The sequence below is a fragment of the Magnolia sinica genome, chromosome 15 (genome assembly GCF_029962835.1).
Source record: "Magnolia sinica isolate HGM2019 chromosome 15, MsV1, whole genome shotgun sequence".
Classification (NCBI taxonomy): Eukaryota; Viridiplantae; Streptophyta; class Magnoliopsida; order Magnoliales; family Magnoliaceae; genus Magnolia; species Magnolia sinica.
The window spans coordinates 20,764,278-20,786,725 of NC_080587.1; the positions used below are offsets into that span (position 1 = coordinate 20,764,278).

At 37.0% G+C, this 22,448-nt stretch overlaps 1 long non-coding RNA gene across 1 annotated transcript; it reads left to right on the forward strand.

Moving 5' to 3' along the window:
• The first annotated feature begins 19,887 nt into the window (after positions 1 to 19,887).
• Positions 19,888 to 22,074, forward strand: LOC131227640 (uncharacterized). The gene is made up of 4 exons (XR_009162390.1): positions 19,888 to 20,116; positions 20,328 to 20,426; positions 21,117 to 21,197; positions 21,292 to 22,074. It is a non-coding gene; the product is annotated as an uncharacterized LOC131227640 (long non-coding RNA).
• The last annotated feature ends 374 nt before the right edge of the window (positions 22,075 to 22,448 follow it).

Genomic DNA, 22,448 nt, shown 5'->3' on the forward strand with positions numbered 1-22,448 from the left:
CAAAACTCCCTAACAAAAAAATAAAAAAATAATAAATAATAAAGAAATAGAAACACATAGGAAATATCTCTACCTTGTCACTGAAAAATCATAATATATATATATATATATATATATATATATATATATATATATATATATATATATATATAGACAGAGAGAGAGAGAGAGAGAGAGAGAGAGAGAGAGAGAGAGAGAGGAAAATCAGAGCGATTTAGACCTAATTGCTTCGTTCAAATCTTGAAAGCAAGGAATTGCAATATTAGGCTTTTTTTTCAATCAAAAAATGGAATTTACTAAAGCCCCAAATAAATTTAAGACCTACACAAATGGGATTAAAAAAAAAAAAATGAAAAATGAAAACAAAAACCAAAAAAAAAAAAAAAAAAAAAAGACAAACAAACAGACAGAGACAAGATCGGAATCTGGTGTTTCCAGGATTTAGGCTTTTTAGGTTGAGATGAGGGAATACGATTTTTCTAGAATTTTCACAACCCAGATAGGATTTCTTGAGATCTAGAGAGAGTAATAGCCTACCGAGATCTATAGAGAGAGTTGAGATCGAGAGAGAAGCCCTAGCAGCAGCTTTATATAGAGATTGGATGGAGAGAAGCAACACCAAAACCCTAGTTCTTTCCAGAGGAGAAATCTTGTGTGCTTGCTAGCTGGCACATGAGTGAAAGATATGAATCATAGAGCAGGGTAAAGGAAAAAAAGCTTCTGTACCTTACGGTTAGGGCTTTCATCGGGCCGGGTACGCAAGGTACAAGTCTGACGGTATTGTATTGAGTCGAGTCGTATCGGGTTTGGTTTGACCCAATCCAACGCGGTTTTAAAATATACATTGCCCGAACTCTATCCGAATTGGTACCATGTCCAACAGGATGATCTGATCCGAGTTTATTTTTGACTTTGACTAACTGGATAGAGTGCGTCGAATCAGCACTAAATTGGATCGAGTTAACTTTTTTTCATTTGTTGATTTTTTTATTTTTTTATTTTATATCCTAATTTAATAGTGTGTGTTGTTCAAAATAAACATTGTTAAAAATAGCTTGTAACATAAAAAATAATAATAATAATAATAAACAAAAAAGTAAATAAATATTATCAAAAGTCAAAATATAAAACTATGTTCAAATTTTAAGATGGAGTTGAACATACAAACTAATAAATTATTCATTAATCCAATATACTATGTGTTGATGCAGTTTTTCGAAAGACCTTCCATGGCGTCTTTCTCTTGAACCTACAAAAGCAGATGTGAGAGAGAAAGGAGGCTCTGGTTCGTTCAGGGGACTCTCCGATGCTAAGTCAAGCTCGTGGTCTAAGAAGGATCTCCAGAAAAAAGGTTAATCTGATTTTCAAGGTTTTATGTGAACGTACCTCCTTTGGTGAAACACACCTCTATATTTATAGTGAAGAAAGAGTTCCATCGTAAGGGGGCTCTTCCCGATTGTTGTGGAGATTCGATATGTTCTGGGATCTTTCCGAAATTACAGAATCCCGAGATCATTAAGATTTGATCTTATCTCCTAAGATCTTAGGAGAGATATTTGGAATACGTAAGGATCCTTCAGATGATAGCTCGGCTTTGGGTCGGATTTGGAGCAGGAGCTATTCTGGACGGCTCTGCATTCCTTATTGCTTAATTTTTGAGATGTTCCGACTCAGCCGGGGGAGTTATTCTGAATCATAACAGGTCTGTGACTGGGCCGTAGCCGGTCTATGATCGTCTTATACCTGATCTTTGACCGATCTATGGCCAATCTATCACCAAGCTATAGCCGGTCTGCGATCGTCCTGTGATCGATCTATAGCTGATGTATGATCGATCTATAACCGAGCTATGGTCGGTCTGTGACCAATCTGTGGCCGAGTTATGGTCGATCCGTGGTCGACCCTTAGCCGACCCATGAATTAGGTAGGTCAGCCTCTCAAACTTTATTGGATTTTTAGGGTGCTCGTGTTGGCGTTACCCATTTTGGAGGTCAACATGCTCTCGTGCCTGGAGGTCGTATCAAGCTCGGACCATAATAGGTCCAGACTAATTTAGAAGAGTTGGTCCATTCCATAAGCCGACTCTCAGACTTATATATTTTTACCCAACACTCTGTATGATGAATGCTTTTGTGACTATAACTGGAATAACATTATCCATAATAATAACCTCTCCCCCACCTTTGTCATCGAAACCATCTTGTGGTTAGCTTTTTACGGCTTAAATTACGAGAGAACTCTGGGCTGATTACGAGATGGATGTGTAAAAGTTGGTTGTTTAGCTTTTCTAAATCGGATGGTGGAGATGTCTTTCCATTGTCCTCATTCATAAATTCATCAAGTTTTTTCGACTTCTTTTTATGATCAGATTTGTACGGGATTCTCAGTCGCCTACAAAATGCAACGAGACTTTTAAGAAACTTTGATAGTTTATGATTTGTCTTATATCAATTACTTGTGCCTACTTCAGCATTATATTATTTCAGAGGGAGTTGATGTTATCTGGTCCTGAATGCTAATTCCAGGCTTTATTTTACCGCTTCTTTATAATCATGTTATTTTTATTCCATTAATAGTCTCTCTTCTTCTTCTCTACTAATTGTGGGGGCTCTCCCTGTGATGACCCCTATCCTTGTGGTCAGTAGTAGTGAGCACTTGTGCATACAAATAAACTTAATAAGGAAAAACTAATGCATGCATCGAAACACTGTAAAATAGATTGTCATTTTCATTCATAGGAGAAGTGTTGAATTTTGAGGACAAAATTCTCTGTAGGAGAGTAGACTGTAACACCTCGTGCTTTTCATTACTCGGTTGTTACCATATAACCTAACTTAATATGAATACTAATCTATCTTAATTGAACATTCACCTTCATTTTAGTCTAAATCTAACCGTCAAAAGTAATCTCCATCCATAGGTCAAACTATCCATCTGATTGATTTTCAAGATGGACCTCACATGAGAAGAGAAACCTATTTGAGGATATTGATCTCCTTAATAGATAGATGTAACCGTCCAACTTAGATTTATGAACCCGAATCATGAAATCCACCATTCATCTGTTGGAGATTTGTGTTGCGGAATCACACAGATCTTGATCTAGGATAACAATTCAATAGTAATAAGCAATCATAGAAGAACACAATGTTTTTAACGTGGAAAACCCTTGTGGGAAAAAACCACGGCACAAAGCGACAGAAATCCACTATGAAATAGAAATTACAAGAGAAAGGACTTACCCGATTCAAACAACCTCGAATCTCACCCTTGCTACACCCTTTGATAACCCTAGAACCCTTTAGAAAGCTTTTTTGAATCATATAGAATAACCCTAGGGACCCTTATTTATAGTTTAGGAAACTTTCCTTTCGCACCGTTGCGAAAGGTGACATAGAATCCGCAGTCCGCATCAAATTCAGAAACGAATTTGCGTAACCACGACTAGTCGAGGGATGGCCACGACTGGTCGAGGGACCCCCTCGACCAGTCGTGACATCCCCTTGACCGATCGAGCATCCTGGACACCAAAAAACTAAGCTCGCTGGACTTTGAGTCGAGCGGGCCACGACCGGTCGAGCAATCCCTATGACCGATCGAAGGTGGTGAAGACTTTTCTAATAACAATCTCCACCAAGTCTTCAACCTTCAACCGTGTAGCTCCTTGATCTCTTCTCTTATCTCTTCATCACATCATAGCTTCAATCAATGTTTTTCGTGCACACTCCGTCCTTCTTTTACACCATCGCCAAGCTTAGAAAAGTTGCACAGAACTTGAACTTCTCTATAGGAACGACCTTGGTGAGCATGTTTGTTAGATTCACGTTGGTGTGAATTTTTTCTAGTGTGACGCCTCCTTCCTCAAGCACTTGTCGGATAAAGTGGTGATGAACATCAATGTGTTTAGTATGTGATTGATAAACAGATTTTTTATCCAAATTTATAGCGTTCTTGCTATCACAGTTAACCGGCACGGCCTCCTGCTGAAGTCCCAACTGATTTATCATGCCTCTGAGCCAAACGCCTTCTTTAAATGCTTCCGTCACTGCCATATATTCTGCTTCGGTCGTAAAAAGAGCCATCATGGATTGAAGCTTTGACATCCAACTGATTGCTCCACCCGCTAGTACAAACGAGTATCTTGAAGTAAACTTTCTGGAATCTATACTGCCTGCGTAGTCAGAATCCACATACCCAACCAACTTTGTCCCTGTTTTCTCAAAAGTTAAGACGTAGTCTTTCGTACCTCGAATATATCGAAGTAGCCATTTCACTGCTTCTCAATGTTACTTGCCGGGGTTTGACATGTATCTGCTCACAACACCAACTGCCTGTGAAATATCTGGTCTCGTACAAACCATGACATACATTAAACTGTCAACCGCATTCGAATAGGGCACATGAGACATAACCTGCTTTTCCTCATTTGATTTAGAACATTGTTCTGAGGAAAGCTTGAAGTGAGCCATGTGGGGAATGCTCACCGGCTTTGCCTAATCCATTCCATACTTGAGCAATACCTTTTCAAGGTATTCTGTCCGTGATAACTAAAGCATGCTCCTCTTCCTGTCTCTATGAATATCTATGCTGAGAACCCTCTTTGCAGCCCCCAGATCTTTCATCTCGAATGTCCCTAATAACTGAGTCTTCAGTACGTTGATTTCAGACATATTATGACAGGCGATCAACATATCATCAACATACAGTAATAGAATGATGAATTTTTTATCATTGAATGTTTTGTAATAGACACAATGATCGTATTCACTCCGAGTAAATTTCTGACTCACCATGAAAAAATTAAATTTTTTATACCACTACCTAGGCGACTATTTCAGGCCATACAACGACCTCATTAACCTGCAAACCTTTTTCTCTTCCCCTTTAACTTCGTAGCTCTTTGGTTGCTTCATGTAGATCTGCTCTTCCAATTCCCCGTGTAAGAATGCAGTCTTCACATCCATCTGTTACAGCTCGAGATCGTATTGGGCAACCAGTGCCAACACGAATTTGATAGATACCTGCTTAACCACCGGCGCAAATATCTCTGTAAAGTCGATTCCTTCTCTCTGAGCATAACCCTTCGCTACCAACCTTGCTTTGTATCTATCCTGTTTCCTTTTAAATAACCACTTGCATCCGATTGCTTTTCGGCTCACAGAAAGCTCCACCAGCTCCCATGTGTGATTTTTGTGCAACGAGTCCATCTCATCATCCATAACTGCCTTCCACTTTTCTACATCAGGCTCATCAAGAGCCTCCTGAATAGTAGAAGGGCCACCCTCATCTGTAATGAGGGCATATGCAATATTGGAGTCGTCCCTATATCTTACCGGTAACCTGCAATCACGAGGTGGATTCCTTCTCATAGGTGGCTACTCCACCTGATCCTGTACCTCTGTCTTCGCTGTCTCTGCCCGAGTATCATCTGTGTTAATCTGAACGTCTACGATCACCTTTTCTGGTTCCTCTTGCTCCTTATGATCATTGTTGCGAAATAGGGAGCTTTCATTGAATTTGACGTCACGGCTAGTGATGACCTTGCGTGTGACTTTGTTGAATAACCTATAACCTTTCATACCAATGTCATAGCTAACAAAGATATACTTTTTGGCCCTATGGTCTAGCTTATCTCTCTCAACTGACGGTACATGAGAGTAAGCCTCACAATCAAATATGCGTAAATCTGAGTAGTCGAGTTTCTGACCACTCCATACTTCCTCTGGGATTTTACATTCAATTGCCGTTGAAGGAGAACAATTCACCAAATAACAAGCCGTGTTAACGGCCTCAATCCATAGGTTCTTACCCAACGCAACATTACTTATCATGCATCTGACCCTCTCCAGGAGAGTCCGATTCATTTGCTCAGCCACACCGTTTTGCTCGGGGGTGTAGCGCACTGTGTTGTGCCTGATGATCCCTTCATCCTTACAATAATCATTAAATTCAATGGAAGTAAATTCTCCACCATTGTTAGTCCTTAAAACCTTTATTTTTCACCTTGACTGTTTTTCCACCATTGCCTTCCATTACTTGAATATGGTGAAAACTTCGGATATACGTTTCATGAAGTAAACCCAAACTTTCTTGGAGCAGTCGTCAATGAATGAAACAAACCATGACGACTCCCCAATGGAAACTTCTGGCGATTGGCCCCTATACGTCAGAGTGCACATAATCAAGCACTCCCTTACAAACATGTTTTTCATATTTAAAAGACAGTTTAGATTGCTTACCATATATACAATGCTCACATATATCTAAGTCAGAATTTTTAAAAACTGCAATCAAACATCGATCAGAAAGTACCTTCATGCCTTGCTCGCTCATGTAGCCCAGACGAGCATGTCACATACGTAGAGACATGGAGTTTGCAATAGCCGCTACCACTCCACCTGCTGAAGTGCTCCCAATTAGCCTGTAAATGTTTCTGTGCCTCTGTGCTCTCATAATCACGAGTGCCCCTTTTGAAACTTTAAGGACACCATCAATACTGGTGAACTTGCACCCTATAGCCTCAAGTGCACCAAGAGAAATCAAACTTTTCTTCATATCAGGAACATGTCTGACGTCAGTCAAGGTATGCTCCATCTCATCAAATATCTTGATGCTCACCGTGCCAATAGCCACAACATTATAGGCATTGTCATTGCCCATAAAAACCTGTCCACCATCGCATTCCTTGTAACTGGTAAACCAACTCTTATGAGGAGTCATGTGATAAGACGCTCATGTGTCAAGTATCCACTCGTCTTTATGATTGTCGTGTAAGTGACCAACCATGGAAATAGACAGAATATCACCACCACTTGATTCTTCATCAGATGTGACCACATTGGCCTCTTTAGAAGAAGCTGCTGAATTTTCTTTCTTCGTTTTAGGATTTCTACAATCCTTCTTCATGTGTCCAGACAACCCACAATTCCAACACTTTACATTTGTCATTGCCCTTGGATTTGGATCTAGGCCTCGAGGATCCTGTACCTCGCTCAGAATCTCTGCCCCTCATAATCAGTGCATCGAAAAATGCCCATATGTTACCATTTAACTTTCTCATAGCCTTCCCTTGAAGGGCTGAGATAATGGTGTCAACACTTAGGGTTTTATTTGTATTGCACATCGTGTCCCTTGAAAGACTCATATGATGCAAGAAGAGAATTCAACAATATACATGCATGTTCCTCATCTTTGACCACTTCCTCTATATCCAGTAATTTGCACATCAATTTATTAAAGTTGCTGATATGGGCTTTTAGATCTCCACCCTCTGCCATCTTGAAGATATAACACTGTAGCTTCAAGTGTAGGCGATTTTCAGAGGACTTCTTTACATAGATATTCTCTAACTTCGCCCACAAACTAGCCGCAGTTTTCTCCCTCAAAACATTATAAAGAACCTCATCCGTGAGACATAAACGGATAAAGCCTAAAGCATTACTATTAAGGTTTTCTCATTCATCATCTTTCATGGTAGATTTTCGCTTCTCAAGAGCCTTAATCTCGCCTTGCTTGGTTAATAGGCTAAGCATCTTAACCTTCCATAACTCAAAATTATTTTTGCCCGAGTACTTCTCAATATCAAACTTATCATTTCTCATTATTATTAGTCCTGTAGATTGAGATCTGTGCCCCAACGATTGCTTTGATACCACTTGTTAGGGATTTGTGCCGCAGAATCACACAGATCTAGATCTAGGATAGCAATTCAATAGTAACAAGCAATCACAGAAGAATACAATGTTTTCAACGTGAAAAACCCTTGTGGGAAAAAATCACGGTACAAAGCTACAGAAATCCACTATGAAATAGAAATTACAAGAGAAAAGACTTACCCGATTCGAACAACCTCGAATCTCACCCTTGCTACACCCTTTGACAACCCTAGAACCATTTAGAAAGCTTTTTTGAATCATATAGAATAGCCCTAGGGACTATTATTTATAGTTTAGGAAACTTTCCTTTCGCACTGTTGCGAAAGGCGACATAGAATCCGCAGTCCGCATCAAATTCGGAAACGAATTTGCGTAACCACGACTAGTCGAGGGATGGCCACGACTGGTCGAGAGACCCCCTCGATCGGATGTGACATCCCCTCTACCGGTTGAGCATCCCGGACACCAAAAAACTAAGCTCCTGGACTTTGAGTTGAGCAGGCCACGACCGTTCGTGCAACTCCCACGACCAGTCGAGCAATCCCTACGATCGGTCGAAGGCGGTGAAGACTTTTCTAACAACATTATCGAGTCCATGACTTCCCGTGGGATGATTTGACACTTAGTCACACAACATAGCCACTGAATTATAAAAGAAGCCCTTAGAGCCTATCCATATTAGCTTAAAAATGCTTAGAAACATCGATGACCAAATCGGAAAATGATCCGATTGTTAAAAAATAGATAACTAGTAGTTAAACTCACAAAAGCAAGAAGTATGGCCCACCTGAGCTATGGATCTATTTCATCCCTTGGCTAGGGACCCAACTTGAGATGGGGAACGTATTGGTCGGGGTGGATTAGACTCAGAGATCCATCTGAATGACGAACTAGTGGGAATCACTAATTGATCATAAAATCACTTAGTATGGGCCATTTGAGTTATGGATCTACCTCATCTATGGATTGTCATCCTAACTTGGAGAGTTGAAGCTGGTGATCGGTGTAGATTCCACAAAATGAATCTATGGACCCCAATCTAAGACAATGTGTGCACATAGTGAGTGCACACCCACTATACATCTTCATTGATCATGTAGAAGATCTGATCCATCCATCAGGTCCATAACATATCATTGGACGATATCACGCCAAGTGACACATAATTCGTAAATCCTTGGAACCATTGATAATCAAAATTAAAAGGATCTGGCCACCAAATTGATGTTAATCAACATTTAAAGACTGCAATTCCCTCGATATGGCCCACTCAAGTTGTGAATTGGCCTCATTTGAGATCTAGTGTTATAATGGGACCCTACAAAGTGTATGGATGGAACAGATTACATATCTTGTTGATGTGGACCCCATCTTGAGTAGCATATGCACTTAGTGGGCGAACACTCGCGGTGCACCATATTGAACAACTAGTCAAACCCAGCTTGACACGATCAAAATGGAAAAATGGGAGAGTTTATATCCCTGTTTCCACCCAGATTCGATTCAAATGGACACCAACCATTATCGATAAGCCAAGCCCACCATGATCTCCCAACTGACACATCCAAACCGTCCATCATGTTAGGTAGGTTTGTTTGATCAAAACCCTATAATTTCCAAAGGATGGCGCTCACATGCATGCTCTCAGCCTTGAGCACAAGTCGAGTCGCACATGGGCAGTTATTTTGTGTTCTCTGTAGCCCACCATCAAGGTCCACTGTTAAGATTTGAACCAACTATCTTGTGGGTCGAGGAAATATGATCAAACCCCTGGTTATCCCGCACATTAATATGCATGTTTGCACACACGGACTCATGTGTCAGGTAAGCCTCGCATATAGTGTTTCTGAAAATAGAAATCGGTTTAATACCAGACTAGCAATCTACGTGCTTTCATTTCCCTCCATCCTAGCTATCCATAGACGTCTTTAAAGGCCTTCAAGGGTTGAAATCTCAGCTTCTACTGTTGCTTAAACAGATTGGATGTGCACATCTATAAATGGAAATATTTTACTTTTCTTTCGCCTATGGTTGCCAAAAGTCGAAACCCTAGCATCTAGCTAGTCCCAGCTATCCATTGGAGTGATTGCATACACTAGGAAACCCTCCCTTTGCAATCCGCTATTACACGACCAATAGGATGGCTAAAACTTATATTTTAGAGGTAGTAAATATAAAAACATGATACATGTACACATAATGAGATTTACGATTTATGTATGAATAATATCATCAACGTAATGAGATGATATTACTACACAAGTTTTATATCAACGTGTAATAATGTCATAGAAACTATTACATAGTAAGAAGATCGTATTATATCAACTATCAATAGTTAATATCATATGAATATCATATTATTGGTAAATAATTATTCCAATAACTACCATAGTTTTATTTACATCTTAAATAATAATATGTAATAATTATTTACATAGTTTAATAATATTAATATTATTATTAATATAACTATTAATAATAATAATAATTATTATTAAATAAATATGTAATAATTATAATATTATAGTATTATGTTATATAAACTATTAATAATTACTACAATAATTATTATATCATAATAATAATTAATATTAATAAATATGATATTATAATATTATAATTAATAGATATGTAATAATATCATAATTTATAACTGTCCAAAAAAGGCCCACCAATCCAGTAATATGATAATCTGATAACCTGATCATGAAATAATATGATAATATGATATTGATAATATTATTATAATATCATAATAATTATAATAAATTAATAGATGTATTATGCATCCAGAATCTATCATAGTAATAATAATAATATCATAATAAATATTATATCATAATATTAATAAATAATATATAATGATTTAATATCATAGTTAATAATATCATAGTTTAATAATATGATATAATAATATGTATTATTAAATTATTATTAAACTACATGGTAGTTTATTATAATATCATAATAATTATGATATATAATAATATGATATCATAATTACTCTGATATTATATTATTAATATTATATCATATTAAATTATTATTACATATTATAATTATTAAAAATTATTAATATGTAATAATATGTTAATATTATGATATAGTTTATTAATATCATAGTTATTATATATTATTACCATATATTATTTATTGATAATAATAATTATAATAATTATTTATTAATATTATGATATTTACTATTATAATAATAATAGTTTAATATTATTATAATATGTAATAATAAATTATTATTACATATGTAATTATAATAATATTATGTAAATTATTATAAAACTATGAATATTATAGTAATAATTATTATAATTACATATGTACTTATTATTGCATATTATTATTATTATTATTCTAACTATTATTATTATAATATTAATATGATATTACATATCATAATAATATTATGATTATTATGATCAACGTTAAATAACTATATAAGCACGTTGTATAATAAGATGATATTATAATTTAAATTTATAACGACAGATCAACGTAATGACCCATAAGTTGGTCATTTCATAAGAAGAAATTGATAACAGTTTTCCTACCTACATATCACTTGTGTAGAAAATCGGTACTATGAAAAATTATATGCCCCCCTTCTAAAAGATTAGGCTGATTAGATCAATATGTGGGTCAAACCTGTATGTTGAGTAAGACTATGTCATCTGTCCATTGATTCCTATGATCCACCTGATGGGTATACTAGCCTGATTTTTGTGCCAAGTGATCTTCATGGTGATGCATACCATTTCGTAGTATTTTTATTATATATAAGCAACATGTACTACGCTGGCAAGATACAACACCATAAGATTTTACCTTGCTTGTAGGTGATCGATTCTCGGGATGATTTCTTAAATTTTTATATGGTCATTTCTTAAAACTGACAAAAGTTTGGGATTGGAAGATGCTTAAGGATGACAAAGAGAACGTCAAATTTATCTTTTCAAGCTAATGAAGAAGGGATCCTCTAACAGAGCGGAGTTCTCAGCTATTACAACCGATGAGGAGATTTTCGTGAATTGATAGCAGACGGAGACTCCATAATGCTATCTCTTAGGACTCTAGGAAGTGTATTCCCTCTTTGAAGCTGGTCCCTATCTTGAATGAATTAAAGTTGTGCTCTTGCTTCTTAGAAATTCTTGTGTAGATTCCCAATAGTTGATGTAGGACATGAAAATTAACTATGATATGAAAGATCTCAGGCTTTAGATCAAACTAATTCAAAAACATTCAAATAAAATTTCCACATCCCATACAAAAGTTCAAACATTCAAACAAGGGGAATTTGTGCAAGTCCCGGCCTACATATGCTAGGGCTGGATCAATAAAAATTATTAGCCAAATGATATTCAAAAGGAACTGAAAATCATCCACACATGGACAGCAATCAGTTCATAATCTAAAGGATTCACCAATTTCAATTTAGAAAACCCTAGGATTAGAAAATGGGCAAATAAACTGAAAGTATTGCAATTTAAGGTTAAGGTTAGGGGAAAGAGGTATGAGAGGAGTAAAATAGGTAGGAAATCTGAACTTAAAGATAGTCCTCGCGCGCGGACAGCGGGCTAGGCCTTCGCACATGCGGCCAGAGGCACCGAACTCGGAAAGCGCTTCCTTGGCTCTGGTCGGCCAGGGAAGGACTTCAAAACTCCAAAGTTGTATGTCGATCGGGTGACGGTCTATACCTAGTGTTCAGATGAAGTTTCAGCCCTCCCGCAGAGCCAGATTCTGGAAACTAGATGTGGGGAGAAGAACTATTGTAAAAATTGATGGATTCGAAGTGAGGATGGTTGTAGAAGGGGAGAAGTATGAATGATAGAAGAAAGGGGCGGATTGGGATAGATGTGGCTTCGCACCACAGTAGTTAGCCCTTCGATGAAGGGAGGACTTCGCACCCAATTGAATTTTTCCACAACTTAGGAACTCAAAGGAATGGAAAAAAATGTAGGAATTTTTTTATTAAACTTCAATTAATCAAAAAGTTACAAGATATGCCTATTTATAAGAAAACCCTATACCCCAAAACTCATGTCATGTGTGCAACATATTACTTGGCAATGAAGTAAACTAAATTAAAAACTAATCAACGAAATCTAAATCGTCCATGATATTCTAAATAACATTAATAAGCAAAATCTAAAATATGAGATTAATCAGACTAATAGGCCACGATCATGAGATCCCATAACGGGCTTTACTTGACCACTGGGCCCACTCCAATAAACCAAAACTCAGTCTTATAACTAGGAGACCCTCCTTGAATGTCGTCATCAATCCAAATCGACGGTGGGGCCCTCCTTCTCCTTGTATATGTACGTAGGGGGCGGCGTGCGTGTGCGTGTGCGCGTGATGTCCCCATCAATAGTTCTTTTAATTATATTGTTGACTTTCTTGCAAAGAAAAATATTGGGGTTTGCCAATTTCACACGGGAGCCCGACCATCCACATGCAGGCACATGCTCCACTCTTAGATCTTCTGCTCTAAAATTAGGCCACCAACATACAAGATGAATGGATGAGTAGAAAAAGTTGTTTCAATGACCAGTTTACTTTATACATTGTGACCCACATGAGTAAAACTGTCAATTTTTGAGGTACAAATCATCTAAGGGTATCTTGAAAATTTTCCAATGTTCTCTTTAGAATTATTTTCAGTTCCATTTTGGATGAATTGTTGAAAAGAAAACAGCCCATCATACTCGTCCTCTGAGTGTCCTTACTCATGTCTCCGTGGTAGACTCACAAGAGCTTCAACATCAGTTCATCCGCCAACTCCGGGATGGGTCAAAATTAATGTTGATGGCTCGGCGTTATCTAATCCTGGCCTGTTAGGTGAGGGTGGCATTTGTAGTAATGACTCTGGTGCCTTCTTATTTGCTTTCGAGGCGGCCTACGGGGTAGGGTCTAACAATCTAGCGGAGCTTTGTTCTATTCATGACGGGATGGTGCTCTGTTTGGAGAGAGGTTTGGAAAGAATTATAGTCGAATCCAACTCTCATTTGGTGATTTCCAGTCTTACTAATCAGCCCAAGGTTCCTTGGAAATGGAATCCTTGGATTTCCATAATCAACTACCTGCAAAGTTTGGGCCATTTCTCTTTCTCCCACACTCTCAAGGAAGGCAATAGTCTTGCGGACGGTATGGCTCGCCTTGGGAGTCTCCTTCAGCTTTCGTCGATTCATCTTAATCCTAGAACTCTCCCGCTTCAAATCCGTGGGATGATTTTCTTGGATAGGGTCGGGATTGGGTCTATCAGAACTTGTGATTAATTGAAGCCTTTTGATGTTTTTTCCTTTTATGTCAAATCCTGTAAATAGGTGGTTGTAATGCGTCCCCTTACGATAGGTTCTCTCTCTTTTTTTTGGCTGCAAGGGGTCCCGAATTTTCTTTGTAAGTTAAATCTTGACTGCAATGAAATATTTTGTTTCAAAAATAACAAAAAACAAATAATAATAATAATAAATCAGTTGATGGGTTCGAGTACCCATTATGGTGAAATTCCAATGTGTGGTGTAAGTATGTGGGTGTGTGTGGGGTGTGAGTGTGTGTGTGAAAAAAATAATACTTGCCCTTTGGAATTGTCAATTGGTCTTATGTATTGTTACCTGATTAAATTGAATTCATTGTCTGCCTTTTTCATTCTTTTAGGAAATAGTGATTATTTACGAGCACAATCATTTGGGATTTCATACTTTCTTTTGTAGGCAATCGGATTTTCATACTTCTGGAATTGTGAATTGTGATTTTTGTTTTTACAAACCCAATCTGGTAGAATTTATTGCCTTCGTTGTTGTTGTTTTTTCATTTGATAAAGCCCACCTCAATCTTATTACGTTTTCAATAAACAGGATTTATCTTTATTTGTTATTCCTATCAATTGATGTTCGACATGTGATTTCAAAAAGAACAAAACCCATTGACGAACTTCTTTTTATCAAATTAAGAATTGGATTTTGTTTCTTGCAGCCTGATTTTGTAAGAAGCATTCCCTTTGTTCTCATCCTCTTACATTTTCAGTAATCTAGAACCCTCAATTTAAAGAGCATCTCTTTAATTATCCTGCTTTCATAAAGTGTGAATTAGGTAATATGTGCACACTTGAGATGTCTAAGTAATAGAGAGTAATTTTGTTACTTGAAAGAGTTTTGAGATGAGGAAGAAAAAGATTAAGAGAGATTGGAGACTGCATGTGATAGGCAGAACACGTTCTTAAATGATGAACGAAATCTTGAACAAAGTCAACTGTCAATTCTATGTGACACAGGTATCTTTTTTCTCATGTTTACTCATTAGAAAGCTTACCATCTTCATTGGACGCAGGTAATTTCTTCTTCCTACATTTTTTTAACGAATGCTTAGAAGGGAAACTGCAACCTAAACTAGTTATAGGGAAATTTTTTCTATGTTATCATTTTAGACTTTTTGTATCTACTAATCATAGATCCAGACATCATTAGTTTTCAGGATTTCCTTTCATTTTGATTATTTTCACATTCAATATATATGTATATGTAATAAGACACTATATATTCTAGAAAATTCAGTGTTCAACACCATCGACACTCAATTTTCTTCTTACATCTAGCAGTATTTATACACTTTTTGTTTGGGTCATAGTTTGACTATTGGAATACATTTTCCTATTTCTTATGCAAATGGTGTTTGGAACCAAGAGGGATTATATGTTAATAAAAACATACTCACCCATTATTAAATTCCATGGCAGAGAAGTTTCTTAACTTTTTAGTAAAAAGTGTGATGACGGAGTATTACACTCTCCTCCACAAAAAGCATAATATACACGCCGACCTAGCAGTAATGGTTGGTGTCTATCAGTATGCATTTTTAATAGGAGCTCTTGGTTCCATATTGACCCATTTAAGGTACCATCTAATAAAACAACTTTCGATGTCATTATACATCTGTAAAGACATGTGGGCATGGTGGATTTTCCACAGCCTTGTATCTAATTCCTTGTTTCCTTGTTCGAGAAAATACTGTTGTCCATGTCCAAAACAGGTATACATATGTGTCCATATTGCATTGTTGCAACATTCTTGTTTGGTTACAGTCCACCCCTCTTTAAGTCCTGGATTGTTTAAAATGAGTAAGATCCGTTCTAATGGAATGTTTTATTCTTTTAGGCTTGTTCTCTTTCAATGATTTGAGTACTTGTTGAAAGATATTCGAAGATTAGTCCCCGGACAAGATAAAAAAAGGTGATATGTTTATCTTGTCTGCAGTAAGTAACATAATTACTCATTATGTATTTGTCTGATGAAATGCAAATACTTAATTCTTTTCAATTACTTACAACAGGAGTGACGGAATTATGAAAGTTTGATCAAGATAGTGCTTTGTTGACCATCAGAGGTATGTGTTGTTGTGTTTTGATATAGTCCTGTTGCTTCTTATATTCTCTTATGATTCCTTGCCTAATGTTGTGTTTGTGCATATCTCTTGACTGGCATTGGCTCCAGAAATCATTCAGAAGGCAGGATCATAAGATTGATGTGAAATCTTTTTTCTGATGAAAGGTAGAGTTAGATTCAATCACTAACCTAGAGGCATGCTACCTGCAGACACCCAATACAGGTGTCTCATGAAAAGTTGAAACACGTACTGATGATCCAAGCCCTACATCACACTAGCCTCATGATGAATGTGTCTTCACCTAGGATCGTATGTCTATTCATCAGGTGAGCCACACTTGTATTGAGAAAATGGATAGTTAAAAGATGGACAACCAATGGTACATGGTTGGCCCACCTATTCACCTTTTTGGTGGACTGACCATATTTTAACCTAGGAAACTTTCACCAAGGGTTGGACCTGATGAATGGATTGGATCTCATACACATATTCCATACTGACACATGTGAGGGGCCTTCTGTTTGTACTCTGCAGAAGTACAGATACAGGAAGCATTCATCTTAACTCCATCAAATGAAAATTTTCTATACATTGTCTAATATTTTCAAATTTATGTCTACTTTGTTTATATACTATCTCCACTACAGCCAAAGAAATAGGTTATGTTCATAGGAATGTATCAACTTGTAATCGTAACATTATCTAGAAGTTCAGTTAACAGTTATAGCATCATTGCCTTATGTGCAGGAATTGCAAATTCGGTTACAGCTGTTGCAAGAAATGCTCACTGATGTGAAGAATAGATTGAGGTGATGTTGTTATCTATAGCTGGAGTTTCTAGGAGTTAAAAGTTGTTGCACTCTGTGTTTGTATTGCATGCATACACGCACGCACATGTAGCCTAAAGATTTGTGCGAACATGAAGTGTTTTTTTACCATCCTTTATCGACTTTGCATGAGAACAGAATAATGGAAATTCACATAGTATTATTTTTTTTCTTTTTCCTTTTTTTTTTGGTTTATTTATTTTGTCAGTTGTTGGACCGTACCAGGAAATGTCAATAATGCACTCCAAATCAGAGTAATGGAAGAATCTTTGATGAAATATCTTGATTCACATTGAGAACACTAGGTAATTCTATCTTCTTTATTTTCAAGATCTATATGTCATAGCTGGCATTATAAGCGGAATCTTTTTCCATATTATCTCTAACAGCTAAGGCATCCAAGGAACTGAGACAGATTACTTGACCAAGATAAGTTATAATGGACCTAGACCAATATCGTCGGATTAAAAAATAAAAATAGATAGAATACTATTGAACATGTCATTTGATAGTTGTACTCTTAACTTATAGGCTGTTTTACGTCATAAAAATCAACTAAATTTAAAGAAGACGGATCACCTACAATCAGTTGTATGCTGCAACCCAGCTTTTTATGCAAAAATTTTGGTTTCCATATTTGCCTATAAAAATAATATCATATTTTCAAAAGAAAAGTTCTTAGAAAAGGGTGGTGGATGCCTTTTGGAGAGCTGATCATGGACCCTTCTTTGCCAATCAACCATTTAAAACCAACCCCAACTTACTTGGAGAAAGGCTAAGATGATGATGGTGATAATATACTCGTGAGCCTTTGCATGTCCATCTTTTAGATTCTCTATACAAAATGGAGAACAATCTCTGCATACAAAGTTATGTATCATTCCTTCCCATTGAGGCTATAGGATCTATGGGTTTGGATTTTATAGTACCTCAAACAGTAATATTAGTGGAAATATTTCTGAAAATGTTTTGCAATGTCTACAGGGGCATCATTGTCTGAAGTTACCTAATCACGGCAACATATGGAAGCTTAAGTGAAGATATTGACTTATATTAACTTTCTGATTGCTCAATGGTACATGCATGTTTTTCTTAATGCATGTGGATAATAACTAGTTTTAGAGTAAACAAATTAATCCAAGTTACTGTTATGTTGCAGAGATGCCTCATAGTTGGTGGAATTTTCAGATACAGGTTGAACCTCGAACTCCAATTCACCATTGACAAACAGGACACAATTTTTCTCCTTCCAATAAATACCGTTCTATGAACAGATCTGACCGAAGTTCTATTCAATACAACAGCTTGGATTAGAGAAGCTAGACCTGGTGCCTCTCATCCATGTTCAAGTCTCTGAGGGAAAAGGGGGATACAAGTCAAAGTAAAGGTTGTCTTCTCTGCAATTGAGGGCCTATGACTCAGTTCATTCATGGATGAGGCCCACTTGACTGCCTGGTCAAATGATCAAGACCAGCACCCATCTGCTTGCCCCTACCGTTGTGGATGATTGTACAGCAGACTCACTTGAGCTGCCTAATTAAGCTGCATAGTCAGATTATGAAGACAACATGTCTGCTCACATCTATCGCGCTTGTGGGTTATTGTACACAAAACATGTGGCTTGGAGAATCCTACCTGTCTGATTTTCTCTACTGGGTGTAGACTATTGGCTGAATGTTTTCATCACCTGTTTGCTTGAAGGCTGTTACTGAGAAAGATAGGATTGTCCTATTGATTTGATATTTATATAGTTGACTGTCAACCATAGGACTTATAAGATTGACATACCAGATAATACACATACACCCATGAGCTGTGCAGGCTCAGTCAAGCAATGGACCCTTAGACATAAGGACAAGCACCAAATTGAAAATGAGTCAATAGGTCTCTTGTTTGTTAAGGGTGGGCAATTTTGTCTTCAAAAGGGATTCTTCAAATTGAGCATAGATGTTCCTCATCGCTTGTGAGTTCATCAGCTAACTTGGCTTCATAAATAGCTTTTGAGAAGGAATGGTCACTTTATTAGCTGTTTGTAGCTTTATCCATGCGTTCAGTTAGAAAGCCAATGTATGTAAAACAGATCTGCAGTCTAACTGTTATGCTTATTACAAGTAATCAAGCAGGTTTTATGTGTGATGTTTATGTTAAGGAAATGATCAGCCATTGTATTTATTGTTTGGTTGTGGATATCTCTGTTTAACCTTTTGTTCATAGTATGAAATTTGCTGAGTTCAGTTCAATGTTGATTCAATTCTGTTTAACCTTTTGTGTCTATTGTTGCAATAATCTTGTTTGTTTACATTATTTGCCCCTCTCTAAATCCTGGATTCTTTAAGATTTGTAAATCTGTTCTAATGGGATGCTTTTCTCTTCTAGGCTTGTCTTCTTTCAGTAATTTGAGTAGTCCTTGAAAGATATTCAGTGATAAGTGCCCGAGAAGAGCAAAAAGGTGATTTGTTTTATCTTGTTTGCAACAAGCAACATAATTACTCATCATTTAGTTGTCCAATGAAATGCATACTGAAATATTTTCATGTACTTGCAACAGGAATGACAAAATTATAAAAGTAAGATTGAGATTGTGCTTTGTTTACCATCGGGAGTACTTGTGTGTTGTTGTGTTTTGATATAGTCCTCTTGCTTCTTATATTCTCTTATGATTCCTAACCTAATTTTGTGTCTGTCCGTATCTCTTGACTGTCAATTTCTCCAGAAATCATTCATAATGCAGGATCACAAAATTGATGTAAAATATTTTTTCAATAACTGTAAAGTTACATCTGCAGACACCCAATACAAGTGTCTCACAAAAAGTTGAAACATATGCTGCTGACCCAAGCCCTTCATCACATGGACCTCATGATGAATGACTTCAAATAGGATCAGGATTGTCCATTCATCAGGTGAGCCACACTTGTTTTGAGAAAATGGATACTTAAAATATGGATAACCAATGGTACACGGGTGACCAACCTGTCCACCTTATTAATGGAGTTACCGTTTCTCCACATGGACACTTTCGCCAAGAGGTAGACCTGATGACTGGAATGGATCTGATACACGTATCACGTATGCCATGCTAACACATGTGAGGGCCTTTCTGTTTGTCCTCTGCAGAAGTGCATGTACAAGAAGCACTCCTCTTAACTGCGAATGTAAAATTGCTATGCAGGAGTTGGGAAATCGGTTACAACGGTTGCAAGGAATGCTCAGTGATGTGAGGTGTAGATTGAGGTGGTGTTTTGTTTATAGCTGGATTTCCTAGGAATTAAAAGCTCTTCCACTGTTTGTGTTTGTACTGCATGCATAGAAGCTGACACGTTTGGCCTAAATATTTTTGTGAGCATGAAATGTTTTTAACAACTTATCAACTTGGCAAGAGAACAGAATACTGGAACTAGGCAAAATATTACATTTTTTAATTTAGAATTATTGATTTTGCCAGCTGTTGGACCATACCAGGAAGTGTCAATAATGCAGCCCAAGTTCGAGCAGTGGAAGAATATGTAGTGATTTCTTTTTTTTATTCAAATAAAAATACTAGGTAATTCTTTCTTCTCTATTTTCAAGATGTGTACGCTATTTCTAATGTAGTATAAACCCCGTAGGCAGTAGCTTTTGCCATATTATCTCTGTAACTAAGGCCTTCATCCAAGGAACTGAGAGATTATATGGCTGGGATCAGTTATAAAAGGACTTAGACTGATACATTGTATTTAAAGAGATAAAATACTATTGGACGTACGCATGGTTTAATACTTGTACTCTATCTTATGGGCATGTGTACGCTGTAAGCATCAGCTAAATTTCAAGAGGACTGATCACCTACAATCAGTTGTATGCTAAAATCCAGCTTTTTATGCCAAAATTTCTGTTTCCAGTTTTTCATATGAAAATGATATCATATATTTTCAAAACCAAAGTGCTTAGAAAAGGGTAGCCAATGCCTGCTGGGCGGCCAACTGTAGACTGTTCTTTGAAATCTACCATTTAAAGTCAACCCCAACTTACTGGGAGAATGACTAAGATAATGATGTTGATGATATATTTGCGAGGTTTTGCATGCCCATTTTTTAAATTCTCTCTCTATCTAAAATAGAGAACAGTCTATATATACAAACCATGCATCATTTCTTCCTATCTAGGCTATAGGATTTATATGTTTGAATTTTATAGTACCTCAAACAGTAATATTAGTAGAAATACTTCTGAAAACATTTAGCGATGTCTACAGGGAGATCACTGTCTGCAGTTGCCTAACCATGGCAACATACAGGTGCTTAAGTGAAGATCTCAACTTTCCAATGGCTCAATGGTACATGCATTGTTTCCTTAATGTATATGGATAATAATTAGTCCATACAAGGTTATAGAGTAAAATTTTAATCCAAGCTACTGTTCTGTTTCAGAGATGTCACGTACTTGGAGGAAATTTCAAATACAAGTCGAATCTCAATCTCCAATCACCCTATTGAAAAACTGGCTAAAATTTTGCCCCCTCCAACAAATACCATTCTATGAATGGATTCAGTCAAATTTCCATCCAATACAATAGCTTGGATTAGAGAAGCGGTGCCTCTCATCCCTTCCATGTTCAAGCCTTTGAGGGAAAGGGGGGTACTAAACAAAGTAAAGGTCGTCTTCTCTGCAATTGAGGGTCTGTGGCTCAGCCCATTCATGAATCGGGCCGACTTGACTGCATGGTCAGATGATCAAGACCACCACCCAACTGCTTACCCCTTCCGTTGTGGATGATTGTATAGAAGAAAAACTGATGGTAGAATCTGAGCTACTTGACTTAAAAGCTACATGGTCAAATTATCAAGACTACACATCTGCGCACACCTACCATTTACGGTTGTTTGTACAAGAAGCACACGGATAGGAGAATCCTAGCTTTCTGATTTTCTCTTGAATGTGGACTATTGGCTGATTTTTTTCATCACCCGTTTGCTGAATGTTGAAGGCTGTTACTCTGACAATAGGATTGTCTGATTGATGTGATATTTATACAGTTGCCTGTCAACCGCTAGGCTTATAAGATTGACATACCATATGACCCACCCTCAAGCCATGCATGCCCAGTCAAGCAATAGACCCTTAAGCATAAGGGCAGGCTCCAAATTGAAAATGAGTCAACAGGCCTCTCAAATTCTATGTCATGGGTGGGAAATCCGGTCTTCAAAAGGGATTCTTTGGGTTGAGCATGGATTTTATTTTTTTCCATTGCAGCTTCTAGGCTTCACGAATAGGTTTTGGGAAGCAACAGTACTTTACTAGCTGTTTTTAGCTCTATCCTTGTATTGAATTAGAAAGTCAATGTATAAATGAATGTTTGAGTAGAGGTAGAAAGAGAGCTTGTATTTATTTTAAAATGCATGAAAAACATATTTGTAGTCTTAACTGTTATGCTTGTTACTAGAAATTAAATAGATTTTATTTGATATACTTATGTTAAGGAATTGATCGGCCATTCCATTTACTGTTTGGTTGTAGATCTCCCTGTTAACCTTTTCTTCATACACACTTTGAAATTTGCTGATGTCAAACAATTCCAATTTGCTGA